The 16,820-nt window shown below is 39.6% G+C and overlaps 1 protein-coding gene and 1 non-coding gene across 2 annotated transcripts in view; one reads left to right on the top strand and one right to left on the bottom strand.

Moving 5' to 3' along the window:
* The window catches only part of RERG (RAS like estrogen regulated growth inhibitor), a 133,113-nt gene that overhangs the window by 85,558 nt on the left and 30,735 nt on the right, over positions 1 to 16,820 (top strand). The gene's annotated exons all lie outside the window — the stretch shown is intronic.
* LOC111764600 (U6 spliceosomal RNA) lies at positions 7,463 to 7,567 on the bottom strand. The gene has a single exon (XR_002797174.1). It is a non-coding gene; the product is annotated as a U6 spliceosomal RNA (small nuclear RNA).

Here is a 16,820-nt window from a genome sequence, read left to right as displayed (position 1 = left end):
CGGTGCTAATTTTTTTTCCCCTTAATCTCTTCTCTAAGTGTAAATATGTGACTCACTTGAGCTACCTCATTCTTAGACCATAAATATTAGAAGCGAATGACTTATAAGGAGGTCATGCTGATATGTGGGGAGTAAATCCATGCATGCACAAATTAATTTAACAAGAAATAGCATTTTTCTAAGTAACATGACATAAGAAACAGAGAATTCCAATGTAAGTTAAAAGGCAGTGTTATTTTTAAAGAAAAATTATGACAAAAGAATACTTTTGTTATTATTTTTAAATAAGAGTGTAATTGTATTAGGTTTTTTTTTTTAAGATTTATTTTTTAAAATTTATATCTCTCCCTCCTCCCCCACCCCCAGTTGTCTGCTCTCTGTGTTCATTCGCTGTGCGATCTTCTATGACCACTTCTATCCTTATCAGCAGCACCGGGAATCTGTGTTTCTTTTTGTTCCGTCATCTTGTTGTGTTATATTAGGCTTTAATACCTAAGCATATATTGCCGGATCTGGTTCCATTCAAAAAGAATCCTATTAAATTTCAAACACTATGTGAAAATTAACATTTAAAAACTGTTGGTTCACAGCAAGTTGCTATTTCCTAGTCCATGGAAAACCACAGAGAGGTGTTCCAACTGGATTTCTTTCCTCAGTTCCAGTTGTCAGTGTCAAACTTCACTCCTCGGACACAGGGACCTGAGTGTCTGGTGGCACAGATGGGCTGGTGCCGTGTGTTCTCCATTCCCAGAGCGAACCTCGATGAGGCTAAAGATCAGGCAGGACATGTTGAGAATCCGTCTCCAGGAGGTGGCTCGCTTCAGTTTGCTCTGTTCAAACCAAGATTTTTCTGTTTTGTTTTTCTCTAGGCTTTCAGGGTAAGGGGGCTGGGGGGTGGGAAGCCCTGTGGATATCAGCTTCAGAAATTAGGAAAAGCCCACCTAGTATAATAGAAATATAATCTGTATTAATAATAGATATAATAAAAATATCACTCAGTCTGTAAGGAGGTGAATTAGTAAGTTTAGGAGCATTCTATTAATAAATCAGGGTAGCACAGCCAGAAATATTCTATGATAGGCATTGATTCATGCTAGCAATGAAATCCCTGCCTCTGCTGCTTTACTAAGGCTGGTTTCTCTTTCCGTATCTGCCTAATCTGGCTCTACCTCCTTCAATATCTTCTTCAGATGGTTTCCAAAACGTCTGTGGCCAATATCCCCATTACTGAACAAGAATCGTATTTACCAGTACAAAAAAACGCCAACATCTACCTTCTGTATTTCACAGTTCCTAAGCTATTTTATGTGCCTCTTCATTACCTCCGATGCCCTTATAAATCTCTAGCCTCCAGGTGAGAAGGTGGCTTGTAGTTAATTTGTACCATCATGTGACAAGCTCTGTTCTTAGCACATGGGAAAACACAACGTTATTGTAAAATAACATTTTTACAGTCAAATGGTTACGGCAGTTCATGAGAGTCATAGGATAGGGGTAGCCCCCAGCTCATCGATCTCTTCTCAAGGAGGAAAAGCCATGCACCTGACTGAAGCGGGAAAAGCAAGCATAATAAAAGTGGGATTCTTTTGGTCAATTCACATTAACTTTCTCTGCTTAGACTTGGGACAGGAGGCGGAGGGGTGTTGAACCCTGCCTAAGAAAAGTCTTGTGTATACTGGCAGTGCCCTCTGGTGGATGGTAATTACACAGCATCTTTCAATTCCTTGACATTCCATGTCACCTGAAGGAGTTGTACCTTTTGCTACCACATAGAATGTTTTTTGCCCATCTCACGATTAGTAGTGTTTTCATTCAAATGACTTGGGATGCTGCAGTCTAAAGCAAATGTCAATTGTTTGTAAGAAATATCTAAGGTCAACTGAACCGAGATGGATATCTGTTTTCACCATTGCCCTTTGAAGTCACTAAATTGCCAGTGTGGGTGCAATTGAGCTGTTGCGTGCAAACACTTGGCTTGAGTATATTCATGCAAATGGTTCAAAGCTGTGGACTGTGCATATCTGGCAAATTGGTTCCAAGAAACAAAAAGGAATTAAGTTGTGTTTTCCATTTAAAAGACATGTGGTTCTTATTGCCTTGGAAATTGGCTTTTGTTTTCACTTTATTATATTTTTAAAGTTACTTTTCCACTGTGAAAGTGTGTTCATTGTAGAAAAAGTTGAAAATACAGGGAAAAGTCACCCATTATTCCACCAAAGTGAAGACTGATTTTTGATGTAGCCTACTGGCATAGACGCCTTCCTGGAGGATATCCTAAGGGAGCAGGTTCTAATGCACTGTGTGCAATACGTCATTAACCTTCCCATGCAGCTGCTTTCTCTATTTATAAAGTGCAAGGACAATATTGCATTATGTACTTCCATTTTCTGTCTCAAATTAGGTATGGTAATTGCCTAATAATAATAACAGCCATTTATTTAGCACAGAATTTCAAAGTCTAGCCCTAGAGTTGCCATTTGCCTCCTGGAGAACAGCAATTCAGCCCACACTCCATTTTTCCCTATCACCTCCCACATCTCTGTCAAGATTTATTCTTAAAAGTACTAATAACTACCATTTATTAGGTCCTATTGCCCGAGGTAATGCAGTGTGTGTGTAGACTGATTCCATTTTAATTTCAGCTTTTCCACCTAAAAGCTGTGTGATCTTGGAGGAGTAGATTTAAAGCCTGGGCTTCTGTTTCCCCCTCAGTGAAATAAAGGCCCTTACTGCACAGGGTTTTTAGGAGAAAATTTAGGTCCCTAGAACAACGCTGAGCGTATGGGAAGCACTCTCTAAAGGTTAACTTTATTAATAACATTATGATAATGATGCCTTCACATTATGCTAAGTTCTTTATATTCATTATGCCATTTAACCCATAAACAGCCCTATGAGTCAGATATTCTTATCCCAGTGTCAAATAAGGAAAATGAAATTTAATTAAGTCACCTCACCCTCAGTCACATGGAAAGTAACCCTATAGAGCCTAAACTCTAGCTTAGCTCTAACTATCTCTAAAGCTTGAGTTCTTAACACTAAGCTTTACCATCTCTTTTGGATATGGTGAGTTAACTACTCCTTTACTTGCTTTGCTATAAACTTCATTGACGTATAATATACAGAGAGAAAAATGCACAAAGCATAAGTTTAAAGCTGTGTGAATTTTTACAAACTCAAAGCACCTGAGAAATCAGCCTATAGCATTACCAACCCCTCAAGAGCCCTGGTACCTGTATCCAGTTACTGTGCCTCCCAGGCTGACCTCTGAGATAACTTCCAACACCGCGGGTTAGTTTGACTGTTTTCAACTTTACATGTGCAGAATTATGCAGTATGACCAATGACCTTTTGTGTACCTGGCTTCTTTCCCTCGATGTTATGTTTCCAAGATTTATCCAAGTTCATTCACTTTCGTTGTTACATAGTACTCCATTGATTGGTGTAAAATGATGTGTCCCTTCTACTGTTGGATGTTTGGGAAGTTTCCAGTTTGTGACTATAATGAATAGTACCACTGCTATGATAATTCTTGTGCATGGACTTTGGTGAAGATATACATGCATTTCTGTTGGATAAATACCTTGGAGTAGAATTGCCGAGTCACTGGGTAAGCAAATGTTCAGTTTTAGTAGATATTGCCATTTTCCAAAATGTTTGTGCCAGTGTATACTCTGTAGAGAGCTAACTTTTAACCTTTATAAGAGAATTAGAGGCTACTTTTTTAATCTTCGAAGCATAGTAGAACATAGTTTGATCCAAATAATTTTTGGATTTTTAAAATAAAATCAGGATAATGATTACTTGCTCCTGCAAAGCAATTTTAATAAGAGATTTTAAATTTACATATACAAATTGAAAGGACTATTTTTAACGTAGTTAAATCTTATAGCGTAAATGAAATCTCAAGAATTATATTTGTAAGGGTAAAATGTAATTATGAGGAAGCAGTTCATGAACAGAAGAATAAAGAGCTTGCTTGCACGCTTCGAATGCTTTATATACTCATCCACAAATGCCAACCGTGCAGCCACACAGAACAAGCTGTGCATGTGGGTTGCTATCTATAAAATATCAGGTATTTTGTCCTCATCAATTAGGGAGATGATTATCAAAAGAGAGAAAGGCCCTACCCTAGAATGTCTTAATAATTGTTTTCTAATTCTTCATAACAAATCCCCTGTCCAAAAGAAATCTCATTCTGAGGCACAAAATATTAATCAGTGAAGTTGCTGTGACTGAAGCAAGAGTGAACAGCCTTGGATCTCCATCTGCTCTCCCTAGCCCGTGCACAGGCAGCCCGAAGGGAATTCGCATATCTGCTGGGTGGAGTCTGGAACCACTGCCTCTGTCCTGCATGAAAAAAATGCCTTCATCTCTTGTGTCACCTCAGTCGGTGGCAACTCTCAGGAGCACGTCCAGAAGGACAGATCCTAAGGTGCCCTTGAGAGTGCAGTGCAAGTGTGCCCTGATCAACTAGCAATGTCTGTCACAGACACAAAAGGGAGCTGATGTGCCTACAGGCTGGTTGGCGGTATCATTTATATGTACCAACTTCTTCCTACATATTTTGTTGTCTTTTAACTCCAAATCCCAGTTTCAAAGTGATTGGCATGTTGGTACTATCAAGCAGGTGTCTAATTGTTCAGTATAGCTAGGTTAAATATTGGCATAGGAATCATCCTATACATCTTTACATGCATTTGTTCAGCAGCTCTTTTGGGATAAAGTGCTAGAAATGGAATTCTCTCTGTTAGAGTTAAATATCCCATCCACTTCTATAGAGTAGCACTCCACCCCTCTAATGTGTAACACTGGTCACAGTCTGCCACGTGCTTTTTAAAATATAATTCCCATACATCACCCCTTCAGCAGCACCTTACATTGTTGTGAAACATTTGTTACAGATTATGAAAGAACATCATCAGACTATTACCACCACCTATGGTCCATAGCGCACAGTTGGTATATTTTTTCCACACATCCCCTATTATAAACACCATATATTGCATTGTACAATTTTTATAGCTCATGAGAGAACACTCTCGTATTTGTCCTGTTAACCACCATCCATCTTCCACCACATTGTGAACTGTATTATACAGTCCCATATGCGTTGTACAATCGATCGAAAGTGTACACTCAATTGCCTCTCACTTTCATCACAGAGTTGTGCAGTCACCACCTCAGTAAACTTTTGAATGTTGACCTTAGTCCAAAAGAAAAAAATCCCATACCTCCCCATTATTGACCCTTAGGCATTGATATAGGACCTTCTTTGACACTGATGCAAGAAAATTAAAATATTGCTGTTAACTATATAAGTTATATTAATCGTATTTTCCTATGCATCACCACGTTCTTACCACCTTGTAATAGCGATGTACATGTTCTGGTTGATAGAAGAACTTTCTTGTATTTGTGCTGTTAACCACAATCCTCATCCATCTCCAGGTACTATGTTATTCATCCCCTAGATCATTCTCTAGCTTTCTTTCACTTGACATTTACATCCCTAGACTACCCCTTTCAGCCACAATCACATTTACAAATCAGCCTTGTTAGTTACACTCTCTACAATGTGTTACCATTTCTACCCTTTTACAGTCAAGTTAACTAAAAATTCTGCATACATTAAGCATCAGTACCCCTTCTCAGCCCTCATCCTATCCCCTAGGAACCTATACTGTAGGTTTTACCTCCATGTGTTTATTCTTCCTGTTTAGTTCATATTAGTGAGACCATACAGTATCTGTCCTTTTGTGTCTGGCCTATTTCACTCAGCATAATGTCCTCAAGGTTTACCCATGTTATTATATGTGTCCCAATTTCATTTCTTCTTATAGCAGCATAGTATTCCATCATATGTATATACCACAATTTGTTTATCCATTCATGGGTTGATGGACACTTGGGTTGTTTCCATCTTCTGGCAATTGTGAATGCCACTGTGAACATGGGTGTGCAAAGCTCTGTTCGCAGCACTGTTTTCAGTTCTTCTGGATATATTCCTTGTAGAGCGATTGCCAAATCAAACGGTAGTTCTATATTTAGCTTCCTGGGGAACTGCCAAACTGTCTTCCACAGAGGCTGCACCATTCTCTATTCCCACGAACAATAAAATAGTGTTCACATTTCTCCACATCCTCTCCAGCACTTGTTATTTTCTGTTTTTAAAATAATAATCATTCTATGAGGTGTGAAATGATATCTTACTGTAGTTTTGAGTCGCATTTCCTTAATAGCTAGTGAGATTGAGCATTTTTCCATGTGTTTTTTCACCATTTGTATTTTTTCTTTGAAGAAATGTCTGTTGAAGATTTTGCACTTTTTTTTTTATTGCTTGCTTGCTCTTTTGTTGTTGAGTTGTATGATCTCTTTATTTGGCATGGAAATCAAACCCTTATCAAATACATGGTTTCCAAATATTTTCTCGCCTTGAGTGAGCTGCCTTTTCACCTCCTTGACAAGGTCCTTTGAATCACAAAAGGGTTTTAAGTTTGAGAAGGTCCCATTTATCCATTTTTTTCTCTCATTGCTTATGCTTTCATTTTAAAGTTTTAAAACCTTGAAGATGTTTCCCTACATTTTCTTCTAGGTGTTTTATGATCCTAGTTTTTGTATTTAGGTCTTTGATCCACTTTGACTTAATTTTCGTGTAAGGTGTGAAATAGGGATCGTCCTTCTTTTTTTGGACATGGATATCCAGTTCCCCTATCGCCATTTGTTGAATAGACTGTTCTGCCCCAGCTGGGTGGGTTTGATAACCTTATCAAAAGTCCCTGACCATAGATGTGAGGGTCCGCTTCTGAGCCATCAGGTCAGTTCCATTGGTCTGTATGTCTATCTGTGTGCCAGTACCATGCTGTTTTTACCAGGCTAGCTAGGTAATAGGACTTAAAGTCCAGAGTGAGAGTCCTCCTACTTTGTTCTTCCTTTTTAAGATGTTTCTGGCTATTCAGGGCTTTTACCCTTCCAAATAAATCTGATAATTTGGTTTTCCACTTCTTTAAGGAAAAAAAAGGCTGTTGGAATTTTTATCGGGATTGCATTGAATCTGAATATTAATTTGGGCAGAATTGGCTTCTTAACAATATTTAGTGTTCCAGTCCATGAACATGGAATGTTCTTTCATTTATTTAGGTCTTCTTTAATTTCTTTTAGTAATGTATTGTAGTTTTCTGAATATAAGTGCTTATGTCCTTGTTTAACTTTATTGCCAAATATTTGATACTTTTAGTCGATATTATAAATGGAATTTTTTTCCTGACTTCCTCCTCAGATTGCTCATTCCTAGTCTATAGAAACATTACTGAGTTTTGCATATTAATCCTGTATCCTGCCACTCTGCTGAACATGTTTATTAGCTCTAATAGCTTTACTGTAGATTTTGGGGGACTTTCTAGATATAGGATCACATCATCTATAGTGAATAGTGAACGTTTTACTTCTTCCTTTCTAAAACAATATGGAATGCTTCTCGAATTTGCATGTCATCCTTGCACAGGGGCCATGTTCATCTTCTCTGTATCGTTCCTATTTTAGTTTATGTTCAGCTGAAGTAAGCACTGCCATGTAATTTTGCTGTTAGCAAACATCTGCCTCTGCATTGGGCAGTAAAGTCCGCAAGTACAAATTCTGTCTGGTGCTTCTTTATATCATCTCCCCAGCTATGCCTAGCCTGTCGTTCTCTGTTGATAGTAGGTATGGATAAGTCTTTTCTGCTTTAAATATAATGATACATTTTAAAATAGAAGAAATAACTGCTAAGAATTAAGTATCACAATTCAGCTTATATAGGCAAAGCCTGGGATGAAATAATAAAATAATAGATAGGTGGAAACTTTCTTGATTTTAAAAATTAAGAAATAAGCAAATAAATGCAGCTCTCTTTTTCTCAGTGACTATTAGAGAGTGAACATTAGAAGTTAAATGCTGTTAATGAATTTAATGGAACCATTGTCCAAAGAACTGATGTGACACAGAGATGAAAATTTCAGTGCTAAATAGACAAATTAATATTTGAGTTAGAATATATGAGTATAAAAACATCTTGAGGGAAGCAGAATTGGCTCAACTGACAGAGTGTCTGCCTACCACATGGGAGGTCCAGAGTTCAAACCCAGGGCCTCCTGACCGGTGTGGTGAGCTGGCCCATGCGCAGTGCTGATGTGTGCAAGGAGTGCTGTGCCATTCAGGGGTATCCACCGTGTAGGGGAGCCCCACACACAAGGAGTACACCATGAAAGGAGAGCCGCCCAGTGTGAAAAAAAGTGCAGCCTTCCCAGGAATGATGCCACAGACATGGAGAGCTGATGCAGCAAGATGATGCAACAAAAAAGAGACACAGGGAAGGGGACTTGGCCCAGTGGTTAGGGCGTCTGTCTACCACATGGGAGGTCCACGGTTCAAACCCCGGGCCTCCTTGACCCGTGTGGAGCTGACCCATGCGCAGTGCTGATGCGTGCAAGGAGTGCCGTGCCACGCACGGGTGTTCCCGCGTAGGGGAGCCCCACGCGCAAGGAGTGCACCCCGTAAGGAGAGCCGCCCAGTGCAAAAGAAAGTGTAGCCTGCCCAGGAATGGTGCCGCACACACGGAGAGCTGACACAAGATGATGCAACAAAAAGAGACACAGGTTCCAGTGCCTCTGACAACAACAGAAGCGGACAAAAAAACCAAGATGCAGCAAAAGACACAGAGAACAGACAACCAGGGTGGGGGGGGGACGGGAGAGAAATAAGGAAAGAAAGAAATCACACAAAAAAATAAATAAATCACACATACACAAAAGAGAGACACAGATTCCTGGTGCCGCTAACAATAATGCAAGGGGACACAGAAGAACACACAGCAAAAGGATACGGAGAGCAGATAACGGGGCGGGGAGGGGAGAGGGGGAAAAACAAACAAAAACATCTTGAAGCTCCTATGGAATAAGAGCTTTAATGAAAGTGACGTTCTCGAACTCATTTCTTGTCCCTCTCAGCGCCCCCCGCCTTGGTATCAATGGCCCATTAATCATCATGGCATATCAACATATTCCTTACTAATTAATATATATGGCTTATTCTCCAAAGTGCCCTGTGCTGGAAGTAGAAGTTAAAGAGATAGAAATATTTTCCCAGTGTGTTTAAAATTGATTCTTGCAGCATTCAGTCCATTTTCTTTCAGAAATAGGGACTCACTTGTAACAGACGTATTGACTATTTTCTCTTTCATTTGCAGTTTTGTTTTTTAGGTCTTTTTTTTTCTCCAACTCTATAGTCTTTATTCACCTGCTCTTTTACTTCAGTCAGCATTTCCAGTGTTTTTTTTTTTTTTTTGAAAAGCCCCAAAGTTCCCATGATAGCCATTTTGCCTAGCCTTCTTGATTTCTCTTAACTTTATTATCTAGAATTCACTTACCATTTTCATTTTGTTTTCTTTTGTTTAAATCCATCCGTAGCCTCTGGAAAACATCTCCTTCTGGCTTTTTCCTCTCAGTTCACAATATCTAAGAATGTAGTCCACTCTCTCCTTGTGCTATAAATCTGCTTTCATCTTTTCCAGTGTTTTCTTGGATCTAACCAGTGTAAGTTAACGGAAATCTATATCCAGACAGTCCTCCATATTATTCTGAGGGAATCTGGTGTACTTTTCATATATGTTTTACATGTTTCATGTGCAAAGATCACTATTATCCATGAAGATTCACAGATGTGCCGTCCAATTCCTGAGACTCATTTTTGATTCTATAGAAATGGCAGAAGAATTAGCTCCAATTTAAAATAAGTGCAATTTGCTCAAGTAGAAAACAATTCAGTGGTCTCTTTACTTATTCATCAGCTTAATACATGAATTCTTCAGAGTCTTCCTTCTGCCTTCTAATGCATTCAGATCTTATCTTCTGTTGATCATGCTGGGGTAACATTTTGTTTGATGTCAAAATGTTCCTAAATGGTTCACCACATTTTGATAGAGGTGTTCTGGGTCAGTGGGCAAAATTTCAGATAGAGGTTCAACATGTGCATGTATTTAAAAACAAAGTTTCAGTTTCCTCCTTTTTTTAATCAAATAAAGAGGATGCTCATTTATGCCTCACTGTTCTGGAGGAAAAAGTCAAAACAAAATACTGTTGAATTACATTTATAAAATGATTCCACTTTTCCTCCATCTTTTTTTTTTTTTTTTTTTAATTTTTTTATTTTTTATTGACTTTGTAATAATATTACATTAAAAATATATATGTGAGGTCCCATTCAACCCCACCCCCCCACCCCCCCTCTCCCCCCCCCCCCAACAACACTCGTTCCCATCATCATGACACATCCATTGGATTTGGTAAGTACATCTTTGGGCACCTCTGCACCTCATATACATTGGTTCACATCATGGCCCATACTCTCCTTTATTCCATCATGTAGGCCCTGTGAGGATTTACAATGTCCGGTGATTACCTCTGAAGCACCATCCAGGGCAGCTCCATGTCCCGAAGACGCCTCCACCTCTCATCTCTTCCTGCCTTTCCCCATACCCTTTGTCCATTATGTCCACTTTTCCCAATCCAATGCCACCTCTTCTATGTGGACACTGGATTTTTTCCTCCATCTTTATTCGGATTGTTTCAGCCTGAATTCATTAAAGGTGTGCCCCCACATGTCTATCCTATTTGGCTTGTAAAGACAGTTTCAGTGAAAGAATGTTATAAAATGCTTTTTTCTTCTTTCTGAAAGCATATTTTATAACAGGAATGATGTTCATTTTCAGACCCAGATTTTAATCTTTTTGAATTATAATTTAGTTTAAGGTCACATAATTCTGTAAACCAAAGCCAGGCAGTCTTTCTGGTCACCAATAAAATTACAAGTTTCGTCCAGTATTTACCAGGAGAGGGTGGACTTATTTGTGAAAGTGAGATCTGGCCTGAACTTTTACTCTGGGCTTAAGAGAAACAAACATGGCTTTTCTTTTCCTTTTTTCTCTTTTTGGAGGTTTTACTAGATTTACAAACTGAACACAATCAAAAGCTTGGCAATGCCGGGGAAAAGGCAGACTTAAGGGAGATTTTTTTTTTAAAAAAACAACAATATTTTAATAAAATCATAATAAAAATAAAAGATAAATCAGGAAAGGGGTTGTGAATGTAATATTTCTAAGTTGATTTGCTTAAAGCTAATCTGGGTGCTTTTATACTGCTTGCCAATTTTATGCAAAGGCCAAATCGCTCAAGGGGAGCAGGGTTTGGGAGACTGCCTGCTCAGGCTTTCAGGGGTGAGCCTGCCCTCTCCTTTAAACTTGCTGCTGTCTGTTTGGATGGACCCCCTGCTCTGTGCCTCAGGGAAAGTGGTACAGTTTACACACATATGGTTCTAATGCATTTCAAAGAAGTAATAGTGTACCTTACACCATGGCAGTAGATAGAAACAGCCTGACCTTCCCAAGTTGATAACCTCGGTTTGATTTCCATTTAAGCAGCTTCGCTGACTGTGAGAACACAGGTAAATTTCTAAAGCCATTTGAGCTTCAGTTATCTCATCTATGAAAGGAAATAAAACACCCACTTTAGCTTGTGTTATGGGTTGAATTATGTCCCCTAAAACGACAGTCCTATGAATGTGACCTTATTTGGAAATAGGGTCTTTGAAGATGTGACTAGTTAAGAAGAGGGCAGACTGGTTTAGGGTGGGTCCTAATCCAAGACGGTGGTGTCCTTATAAGAAGAGGAGAGTTGGGCCCTGGCAGACAGAGGAGAATGCCACATGACAATGAGATAGAGACCACCATGATTGCTGGCAAACCACCGGAAGCTAGAAGCACAGGAGTTTCCCCTGCAGGTTATATCTATTATCCTTTCCTATATTTGTCATCCATAGTTGTATCTATATCTCTATTTATCATTTGTATCTATGTCTGCATCTACGTCTATGTCTGTATCTGCCTATAGCTATATCCTTAGACTGAGAGCCTGATTCATTGCAGTGCCTGGCATCGGTTCCTTCCCCCTGTATTTTAGAATATGTAGAGTGTTTAAAATGCTTTTACAGCATTTGATCATCACAACAATCTTGTAAAGTATATTATCTTGTCCTCATTTATGCTCTGAAAGCATAAATGCCTTGCTTGAAATTCTGGAGAATGACAGAGCTGGAATTCAAATCAAGTTCTTATTGTCTCCAAGTGTAGTGTTTTGTATCTCCCTGCACCAGTTTCTCTGGAAGAGCTTGTAAACACATTTTCTTTGCTGTTTGTCTGCTCATGTGGCAGTCATGAATTTCTCAATCGATCACCACAGGCATGGAAAGCAACTGTAACTTTATTTTTCTCTAAAACAAACTAATTTTAATCTTGAGCCTTATTCTGTGTTCTGACATGAAACTTAAAATAGTTGGTTCTTGGTGAATGTTACCACTTCAGGTTTTTCTTGGAGGGTGTGTGGTCAGTTCAGCCGCTGTGAAGATCTGCTGCCTATTTTCTCCCTGGTGGATGACCTGAGACAGGCACTAGAAGGTCTTCATCTTTCGTCCCTGTAGGTGTCTGCTGGCATCTGGTAGCCAGTCCTGAGCACCATCCACTGAGGCCCCTGAGCACATCTGCTGGTGATATCACCTTTTCAGACTGTAGAACGCATTCAGGTCCCCTGGCTCTGGGCGGCACATCTGCACCACTGTCTGAACCATGGAGCAAGCATTTGGATGTGTGCTGAGCCCTGTTGGGAGAGTGGCTCCGTGACCTGGTTTGAACTCTATCTGCTTGGCCATCCATAAGTTGCCCTTACTGTTCCCCTTTAGTTCTTACCAGAGGAGACTCTGAAGGCGCTCAGCCTTTGGAGAGGCTCCACCTTGCTCTAAATCCCCTCCAGCTACCCAAGTGTTCCTCTGCCCCTTTCCTCTTCTCCTACACCATGTCACTGGCTCAGCCCAAGGTAAGGTCCACATAGAAATTTCTTCCACTTGTTTTTCTCTCTGTCTTCTCTTTTCCCAGTCTAGATAGAGTGTTTATCCCAGGCTTCCGAGGATGGGATTGGCTGGAGAGAGGGGTCTATTGACTAGAGTCTAATTGTCAGTGCCAGAATCTTGCCTTCTGAAATGCAAAAATCCAGCAATAAATCCCTTGGTTTCTCTTTGCATTTCTGCTTTGGCCTTCATGGAGGTCAAGGTCTCATTTTACAACAGTCTGTCACTTAGTTCCAGTCTTGTGTCTATGGAATTGCACATTTAATCTGTATTTGGCATACAACTAAATGGTAGTAGATATGTTGTTAAATTTGTGTGATTTACAATGGTGTCTTCAAACAAAACAATGACTTATAAATGTTTAAAATGCGGATGTTGTCTGTGAATTGTGTGTGACTCCATAACATTTGATACTAGCTTGAAGCCCACACTTGTTCTCTTTTTCCTCTCCTACGTATCTCTTGAATCCTCTCCCATCAATATTACTCATGTTAAAATCACCAGTGACTTCACACTGGGAAATCCAATGCTCAGTCCTCATCTTACTTGACGTATTTACAATACTTGGAACAGTTGATCAGTTCCTTCTCCATGAAAAACTTTCTTTGCTTAGCTTCCAGGATTCTAAACTCTCCTGATTTCCCCCCTACCTCACTTCCCAGTCACCTTCACTGGTTTTTACCTCATCTCCCCAACTGCAAAAAATTGGAGGCACTCCAGCATTCAGGGTGCTCCTAAACTATCCTCTCACCTGATGACTCCATCCAGTCCTGGATTTAGATGCCATCTTTATATTAACAAATTTCCAAAGTTATGTCTCCAGCCTGAACCTCTGCTCTCAACTTCAGACTCTTCATTTGCCTTTTAACATCTCCATTACATGTCTAAAAGACAATCCAGATGCACCTTATTCAAAATTGACCCCTGATCTTTCCTCTAAGATCTTTGCTACCCGCTAAGAGCTATTCTACCTTCATCTCAGCAAATAGCAACTTCATCCTTCCAGTTATTTGGGACATAAAATTTGGAGTTGTCCTCCGCTCCTTTTTTTCTCTCACACACCACAGCCCACCCCATACCAAATCTTACTATTTCTCACCAACTTCACTGTTCCTTCCTGGTCCAAGCTGCCATGGTCTCAACTATCACAATAACCTCCTGCTTCTTCTCTTGCCCCACTCCCTATATTCTATTATCCACAGGGAAATCAGATCGCCTCACTTCTTTTCCTCATGGTTCTCTGCTTCTAATCAATTCCTCCCATTCACTTAGAAGGCTCTGCATGACCTCCTCCCTTCCCGGTCTCACCTCTTCCCCTCCCTCACCCCACTACCTTCTCTCCTCCCACACTTCCCTTTCCTCTCTCTACTCCAGTCACACTGGCTGCCCTCTGTTCCTTACACGTGCCAAGTACATCTCTGCCTCTTGACACTCACTCTTTTTTTTTTAAAGATTTATTTATTTATTTCTCTGCCCTTCTCCTCCCCCACCCCAGTTGTCTGTTCTCTGTGTCTATTTGCTGCGTATTCTTTGTCCATTTCTGTTGTTGTCAGCGGCATGGGAATCTGTGTTTCTTTCTGTTGTGTCATCTTGCTGTGTCAGCTCTCTGTGTGGGCGGCACCATTCCTGGGCAGGCTGCACTTTCTTTTGCACTGGGGGCTCTCCTTACAGGCTGCACTCCTTGCGCGTGGGGCTCCCCTACGCGGGGGACAACCCTGCGTGGCAGGGCACTCCTTGCGCGCATCAGCACTGCGCATGAGCCAGCTGCACACGGGTCAAGGAGGCCCAGGGTTTGAACCACGGATCTCCCATGTGGTAGACGGACGCCCTATCCACTGGGCCAAGTCCACTTCCTGACACTCACTCTTTCTTTTGCCTGGAGCATTCCTTCCCCAGATATCTAAATGGCCCTCTCCTTTCTCACATTCATTCTCTATCAAGATGATGCCTTATCAGTGAAGATTTCCTTGGTCACTGTACACTATTTCATACTCCCCACTCCTCTTTCTTCCCCCTGCTTTAATTCTCTTTAGCACTTACCAGCACTTGACATAGTATATTTTTACTTGTTTTTGAATGTAATATCCATCTTCCTGTACTGGAATCTAAGGACCATGAAGTTTAAGGACTGAGGCTTTGATTTATGTGTTCACCTAAAGCAGCCTGGCACATTATGTTGCTCACTAAATAGCAAATGAATGAATGAACTCTGGATCAGTACAGTGATTCAGCAGCCAACTCTGTCAATGAACAGAATAATTATCAATAATTATTTGCTGCATGAATGATGAAATAGGTTAGACTTGTGAGACGGTTGTCTCATACTCCAACTCATAGAAAATCAATTTATCTTAATTAATCTTATCTCTACTTTTTGTCTTTGTTCTGAGATGTCCTGTGGGTGGGAACAAATAATTAGTGTTGAATTGAATTCTCCAGTACAAAAACAGGGTAAATGCTGAACCATCATGTTAATGCACCCCCTACCAGCCCCCGGAAGAGCTTCAGACAGATGTACTAAAGAAGATAATTGGACCAGATCCCTTTCAGTTAAAGGAATGATTTTTGAGGTCTCTCTGTTCTTCCTGTACCCAAATGTACTGCCTTCTATGGTATAGATTGCTTTTCCACTTTATACTACAAATAATCGGGTCTGGGGGTAGCTGGAAGAGAGCTGATTGTGTGCTTTTGGTAATATGTGCATCAAAAATTTTGTCAATTATTGCAAAAGAGTAGAGCATAACTGATGACGGCATAATTTCAGAAAGTATATATGCAGATACTACAGTGAATATTTTCAGGTAGTTACAGTCTAATGAGAGACTGGTATTAATTTGTTTATTTCTCCTCTTCCCCTCTCTTTTTCTTCTCTTCCTCTTGAAACCCAAAATATTATTATCCAGGGAAATGCCAGGAAAAGCAAACACAAAAGAGGCTAATTGATAAACCACTGCAAAATGATCCATAATTAACACTTAAGTCATACCACATGAACCTTATCAACTATGCATGCATATTAGGAGAATGAATATAATAAATAAATGAGCACGACAATGATGTGGTGAGCTTTCAAAATTAATTTATTTCAGAACAAATGGAACAAAGTACATGAGTTTGAAAGTGAAATCTTCTTTAAAAATTACTCAACATGAAAATATTGCTCTGTGTCTCTGAATTTCTAGCATTTAGATTTTAGTTTCGTCTGATAATTTAGCCTTGGGAATATTGCTAGCAAGAGAATATGCTGATGTCATTTGTGGCAAAAAGAAAATAAGGTTAGCAAAGTGAATCTGAGGTAAAGCCTTCTCATTTGAATAAAGCAATGGCTCTGAGGTTATCAAAGTTAAAAGAATACATGTAAGTTTATGAATCTCTGAAATAATTTTGACAGATTTAATTGATAAAAATAGAGGCTAATCAGCAGTTTAAAAGTAAATATACATGTCTTAACAAACTATACACTCTTGCATAATCTGCAAAGTGAGCAAATATGAGTAACTTCAAAAAGTTAGAAATAAAATTAATGGTGAAATGCTAAATTCTAGTCCATTCTGTATTCAGCACTTCAGTGTCCATGATAGCATGATTGGAGAAACTTCTTTTTGTATTGTATACATAAAATGCTTGAGTATATTTAACACACACGTGTGTGTGCTTAATGCATGGCTGAGCTAACTAAATGTGAAAGCATATTAAAGAAGCAGAAAAAAATCAACAGGGTGAGGGAGCTCAGGGACCTTATTTATCTTGCAAAAAAATATCTGGGATAGACTTCTGGTTTCCGAAGAGCTTGGAGGTCACCACTACCATCCTTACAATAAGACAAAAGTTGAACAAACTGAAAACCAATTACATTTCTTTGATCTGTTAAAAGATTGAGGTTGCAG

Source organism: Dasypus novemcinctus, chromosome 20 (assembly GCF_030445035.2).
Source record: "Dasypus novemcinctus isolate mDasNov1 chromosome 20, mDasNov1.1.hap2, whole genome shotgun sequence".
NCBI lineage: Eukaryota > Metazoa > Chordata > Mammalia > Cingulata > Dasypodidae > Dasypus > Dasypus novemcinctus.
This window is presented reverse-complemented; position numbering and strand designations above follow the sequence as displayed.